Source organism: Octopus bimaculoides, chromosome 23 (assembly GCF_046866305.1).
Source record: "Octopus bimaculoides isolate indiv1 chromosome 23, ASM4686630v1, whole genome shotgun sequence".
NCBI classification, from domain to species: Eukaryota; Metazoa; Mollusca; class Cephalopoda; order Octopoda; family Octopodidae; genus Octopus; species Octopus bimaculoides.
Window position 1 is genome coordinate 18,820,174 of NC_142950.1, and position 7,529 is coordinate 18,827,702.

The following is a 7,529-nucleotide window of genomic DNA, read 5'->3' on the forward strand; positions in this document are numbered from 1 at the left end:
TTTGCTTGTCCATTTGGGCCTTTTGATGTTACTTCTGCCTCATACATGACTGTTTCCATATTACAGTGGTTGTTAAAGGGACATGTGTTACTTCTACATGAGCATCCCACCTCTGACTTAGCCTACCTGCTAATATCTTTTTCTACGTTAGGTGCACAGCTAAAGAAAACTTTTAAGGTATGCCTATTAAAAATTTTACTGAGCCTATTTGTATGGGTGATGTGTTTGCCCATCAAGCTGAGGAAAAGCTTACCCATGCAAGATTTTGCACTCAAAGAGAAGGATGGTGTGAACCACAACACTTACCACTGGCATTTTCTCTTGGAGGGCTTAGGGTCTTCATCATCATCGTTTAGCATCCACCTTCCATGCTGGCATAGGTGGGATGGTTTGCCAGGGGCTGGCCAAGCAGAAGCCTGCACCAGACTTCTGTAACTGTTTTGACAGGATTTTTACAGTTGGATGCCTTTCATAACACCAACCACTCAGCAGAGTGGATTTAGTGATCTTTATGTGGCACCAACACAGGCAAGGTCAATTTTGGAAAGGTTTTTACAGCTGGATACCCTTCCGAACACCAACTACTTTACAGTGAGGACTGGATGCTTTTTAAGTGGCACCTGCACTGAGAGGGTCACCAAGTAACTTGCAAGACAAAAATCATTTGTGAGGAGATGGGGGCATTGGAGGAGGTGATCTTGTGTCAGATGATGAAAGGCTATAGTGAGACAGAGAGACAGAAACAAGTGTCTTTCTGTAGAGGAAGTACAAGGTTACCCAGCCAGAGAGAGAGAGAGAGAGAGATTAAGAATGAAGACAGAAACAGGTGTGCTGCTGCAAAGAGATACATGGTTACCCAACCTGAAGGAAGTGCAGGAGAAGGAGAGAGAGAGGGGAAGACTGCATGATATTGATGGTGGCTAAGTGCTGGGCATACTCATAATGGATAGGGATCAGAATATAAATGGGATGGTTGAGTAAAGGAAGAGAGAGATATAGATGGTGGAAAGTGCTAGGACATATTCTTGAGGCTCGAAGGTCATAATATAAGTGGCAGGATATTGCCAAAGGAGCAAGATTAGAGAGTGCATATGGGTGGGGAAGTCTTGTGTATAACTAATCCTTTCATTAAAACCACTGCTGGCCAAAGCTTCGTTGTAGTATGGGACAGTGGCATAAAAAAATCTCTTTACTTGAAGATAGGTCAGAGGTTCTTCTGCTGAATCCATTTATCAGGTTCTTAAATACTATGGCTGCATGATAGGGACTGGTATTAATGTATGACAGCTTCTCATTTGGATTCATAAAAAGTCTATAGGCACCTGACACCAAATCTAAGGCCACATCAAGGAAATCCACTGTTTTCAGGTTGGTTTCTATTGTGACCTTGCGGCCAAGGGAATTCATAGTATTGGTGAGGTCCTTTCTAAGCATATTTGTGTATGGCCATTCACCCTTCTCGATATTGCCAGTGCATTGTCTTGTAGAGGCCAAAGCTAGCGGAAAGGACCGTTTTAAATAAATTTAAGACAAAAGAGCCAATAAGATTACAGACATCAGCACTGTCAAAGACACCCATTGCTACAATAAAGGATCCTTCTGGGTCAGTGCACTTGGCCCAGGCTGATCCTTTACTGAAGAGTTGGGTTTTTCTGGCATGCTTGATAATGCATATGACTTATTCACTAACTTCAGTACTGGACATAGTGAAATCCAATGTCTTATACAGGAGCTCACTCAATAGATGGTTAAAAATCCACTATATCAAATTGGGTGAACCTAGCTCTATCCCTGTTGCTACTGCTTTTAAACCATGTTATGACCATGCTGGTGTTATGCCATAGAGCAAAGTCAGAGGCCCTTCTTATGTTGTTATTGATCTTCTTAATCAGCTGTTTGTTCACCTGGTAACTCTCAAATTTTGCAGTGTTAATCAGCTTACAGTTGAGGTTAGAAGCAAAGTTTGGCTTGTGGTATCTTGACATATATGAACACATTTTTTCCTGACTTATGGATTCTTAGACATATCTATCTATCTATCTATCTATCTATCTATCTATCTATCTATCTATCTATCTATCTATACACAAACACACACACACACACACATGCAAAAATGGGACAAGAACGCAAAACATTCAGACAGCTAGGTGATACAAAAAAGGGGCAACAAAACATCCAGACAGACAAAACAAGAAAAAACAAGGACAGGTCATTTGGAGTTTTCTTTCCTCAGTCGAGTTCCAGATTATCTTTGCAATTTTGGCTGGTTATACTCAAGATTGCTCCAATCTGGCCAGCCCCAAGGAAAAACTAAGCTAAGAGCCCTAGATTCCTTGGAAGAAAGCAGCGAATGTATACAAAAACAAGGATGGAAAAAAAACAGGAGAAATGGTACATGAATACAAATAACAGGACATTAACAATAGGTATCTTTCGACAAAGGACGAATTAAATTAAGTTGGCATGTGTGGACATAAGATTTGACAGGCACAGGGAGGAATATAGATGTTGCATGGATGGTAGTCAAACCAAGAAAGAAAGGTCAGGCTTGGCCGAACACCAGTCACGTGGGCAGAGAAGAAAGAGAGGTAGAGGCAGAGGGATAGAAGAATTAAGGAAGGGGTGAAAAAAAATGAAAGGGAGAGTGAAGTGAAAGAGGAGGGAAGGTGAGCATGAAGAGAAGGCCAGGAAATGTGAGGGAGGGGGAACGAAAGAACGAAGATTGGAATGAACAAACCCGTGACCCGTTGGGTCATCTGAAAAGTCTGAGTTTCCCAGAAACAAAGTTTTGTTTTGTGGGTTTTCTTTTTCTTTTCCAGGTTATTTCGCATGCCTTCAATGAATGTGGCATCGAAATCTTGTGTAAGCGGAAAGATTTGGCTGCTATTTCTTGCATTTCTTTCTACCACGTATCAGGTATTTTGGGTCCTTTATTGCAAATAGCTGTTACGTGGTAGCAGGGCGTGCTAGAAATAGCAGCCAAATCTTTGGCGTTGAGATACGTTGAATACACTCAAAAATTTCTTTGTAATGGTATTCCCTTGGCTCATCTTTTGCTTTGATTCTCAGAACTGTCATCCAGATCAGCTGGTTTTGTTCGTTAATTTCCGTAAAAACATTTTTTTCATTTATTTACTTTTGTTTTAAAGTGAAAGATGTATGAACATGCATTTGAAATGGATGTGTGTGTGTGTGAGAGAGAGAGAGAGAGAAAGAGAGAATGAAAGAGAGAGCCACTTACACATACATGAGAACACACACGTTCACTCACTCATTCATCACTCTCTCTCACACATGCACACGTGCATACAAAAATGATGTACGCATATGTATTGATGCACGTATACATGACAACACACCCCTTCACTCACTCTCTCTCTGTCTTTCTCTCTCTCTGTCTTTCTCTCTCTGTCTTTCTCTCTCTCTGTCTTTCTCTCTCTTCCTCTCTCACTTCCTTTCTCTGTTTCCCACTCTCTCTTTCTCTCTCTCCTTCATACACACACGTCCATTTCATATACACGTACATACATCTTTCACTTTCTCATTTCTTTCACTTTAAAACAAAATAAATAATTAAAAAAAAATTTACGGAAATTAATGAACTCCAAATGATGAACGAAAGATCGACATTCACTTGAAAATAATGATTTAAAAAAAAACATTAAAATATTGTCTGTTTAAAGAAAGCTAAAATATAAATACTGTACAAGCAACTTACATTTTTGAAATCACATTCTGTTAAAAATATTTTTAAATGATTAAAATATTGTGTACGTCAAAAAGTCGTTTTTTGTTTTCCTTAGAGAGTGCGAAGATTATGTGTGTATATGTCACAGATAGCGGACGTGTGTTTGTGTTGATTTACATGCCATGACATTCATTATATGTGTGTGTGTACTCTATATGTGTGTTGACGTCACAGAAGCTATGTTCGTTTTTGTCATGAAATAACAAACAAAAATTGTGTTTAATCGTTTTTATTAGTAAATAGAGATCCAGATATCACAAAAATTTGTACTGCACTGCCGAAGGTAAGTAAGAAAATAAATATGCAAAAAAAAAAATAAGATAAAATATACTATTTCTGAGATATTTCAGGTACACACAAACATCCCTAGAGTTTTAGTATTATTAAGATATATATCTCTTTTTTTTTATATATATATGTATATATATACATACACACACACACACACACACATATATATATATACATACATATATATATATATATATATATGTATGCATATATGTATATGTATGTATTTTTTTGTTGTGCACGTTTTGTGATGTCCTGTGACCACATATGCATATATATTTTTTTACAGATAAATTCCTCTATTTGCATAATATCGAGGTCTCTTTCTTTCTTTTGTTGTCCTTCCTATCAATATATATATATATGTATATATATATATATATATATATATATATATATATATATATATATATATATATATATATATACTAGTAGTATAACCCGACCTTGTCCGGGTGTGACTTATTACGCCATCTACGATAAGTCTTGCTAGGTGAAAATCAACTAAAAAAGAAAGCCTTACAGCGAAAAAACCCTTATGATGTAAATATGTTCATAATTCAAAAGACGATGAAATTAATAGGGAAAGTCTGAAGGATGTTTTGTGTAACATTATTAAGCGTACGTAAATTTCATCCGTCTAATTGGCTATAGAAATGCTTGTGCAAAACAACTTTTTGCGCTTCCCTGATTAAACATAGCAGGGTAATCCCTTTTTGCAGGAGCTAGGACAGCAATTTCTGATGAAGCAATTACTGGCGATCTGTTGCTACACAGTTTTGCCAGAATTCTATCAGATTGGGCAGAAGATGTTGATGCAACATTTTGCATTATGTTCAAAGAATCTTCTGGAATGTGGTGAATTGCTGCAGTCTGTTGCTGTCTTTTTAAACCGGCTGCTTTCTTTCCCCAGCAAACTCTCTTCTTTGGAGGCATAATCTATGTATATATTAAACAGAACAACAAAAGTTATAATAGATGGCAGGGTCGGTACTTTTCACATTTCTAAAACCCTAAACCTAACCCTAAACCCTAACCCTAACCCTAAACCTAACCCTAAACCCTAAACCTAACCCTAAACCTAACCCTAAACCCTGACCCTAAAACTGTAACCGTAACACTAACCCTAATCCTAACCCTAACCGTAACCCTAACCCTAATCCTGAAACCCTAACCCTGACCCTAAAACCCTAACCCTAACACCCTAGTGAAAATCGTGGTATATTTACCAAACATTGATGAACATGAGTTATATTGTAGTCAATGATTGTGTGTACAGGTAGAAGGGAAGAAATATAAAAGTTACTAGAAACAACAGCCAAATCTCCCTTAAATCACACAAAGTAAATGGAATTTAAAAAATCTAATTACTGCACTGTAAACTTCACATCGAAAAAATTCCATTGATGTAAAATTATTTTAATTCCGTTTACTTTGTGTGATTTAAGGGAGATTTGGCTGTTGTTTCTAGAAATGCGTGCACGTGTTTATATAAGAAAGACACAGAAACTAAATCTTATATCTATAATGTTGATGTGTTTATGTGTATGTGTTTATGTGTATGTTGCTGTGTGTGTTTTTACGTTTCTATGTTATGAAAAATATGTTAGAGGTAGAGGAAAGGTATTAAATGAGAGAGAGGAAGAAGAAGTAAGAGTGAAAAATGTAACCAAGTTAATCTATGACGTTGTTTGTATCACTTTCTCTCTCTCTCTCTCTCTCTCTCCCTCTTTTACTCTTACTCTCTATAAGAACGCCGGTACAGGTAGAAGGGAAGAAATATAAAAGTTGCTAGAAACAACAGCCAAATCTCCCTTAAATCACACAAAGTAAATGGAATTTTAAAAAATCTAATTACTGCACTGGAAAGTGCACATCGAGAAAATTCCATTGATGTAAAAATTTTTACGAAAAGTAGAAAATGTGGATTTCTATAAACTTTTAAAAAGGCTTCACACAGACGCACCACTTCAGCTTTATATATTAAGATATATATATATATATATATATATATATATATATATATATATATATATATATATATATATATATGTATACATATAGATGTAAGTATGTACATATACGTATGTATATATGCATATATATATATATTATTTATATTATTATCTATCTATCTATCTATCTATCTATCTATCTATATATATATATACACACGCATATATATATATACACACATATATATATATATACACACATATATATTTACAAGATTGAGGATTACAGATCAGTGTAGGTGGTATATTTGCAGCCGCTTTTCTCCTTTGCTTTGCATCCTGAAACCTGTTAATGCTGGTTGCAACAAAGTTTTTAATACCATCTTGATCTCCATTTTGTTCATACCAAGGCTGTTCACTCAAACGTGTTGTGAGCTATCTTCATCACTAAAAGCTTACTCTTCAGATTGTACTTATATCTGAGCCATGGTTGACCAGCATTCCTGTGTCCACTCTCAAGCTGGCTATACATGAGAATTTTGGGTATTTTTTCGTCACTCATTTTGATGACATGGCCAGCCCAGCGCAATTGTGACTGTATAATTGTGATTGTGAATCGTTGGCAGGTCTTAAATGTCACATTTGACATAAGCATTATGACTGACAAAGTAAGAGTATGTTGTTGGAGCCTCATACGTCAAAACTGACAGGAGAGTCCATCATATATATATATATATATATATATATATATATATATATATATATATATATTATAATAATAATCATCATCATCATCATCATCATCATCGTTTAACGTCCGCTTTCCATGCTAGCATGGGTTGGACGATTTGACTGAGGACTGGTGAACCAGATGGCTACACCAAGCTCCAATCTGATTTGACAGAGTTTCTACAGTTGGATGCCTTTCCTAACGCCAACCACTCCAAGAGTGTAGTGGGTGCTTTTACGTGCCACTGGCACGAAGGCCAGTCTGGCGGTACTGGCAACGGTCACGCTAAAAATGGTGTATTTTACGTGCCACCTGCACAGGAGCCAGTCCAGCGGCACTGGCAACGATCTCGCTCGGATGTCTTTTCACGTGCCACCAGCACAAGTGCCAGGAAGGCAACGCTGGTAACGATCACGCTAAAATGGTGCTATTTACGTGCTACTGGCATGGAAGCCAGACAGCTGCTCTGGCAACGATCACGCTCGAACGGTGCTCTTAGCGCTCCACTGGTACAGGTGCCATCATGATTTCGCTTTCGTTTGCCCCAACAGGTCTTTGCAAGCTGAGTTTCGTGTCCAATGAAGGAGACGATGTTGGCATGGGTGCCAGTCGTCGAATTTAGTTCGATTTCGATTTCACTTGCCTCAGCAGGTCTTCGCAAGCAGAGTTTAGTGTCCAATGAAGGAAAGATACGCATAAGTGGGCTGGCTACATATATATATAAATATTATAATACTAGGGAATGTAAAATTCCAAACATACAGGAATATTTAATTTAGTAATACCAAATTGAATTTTATAA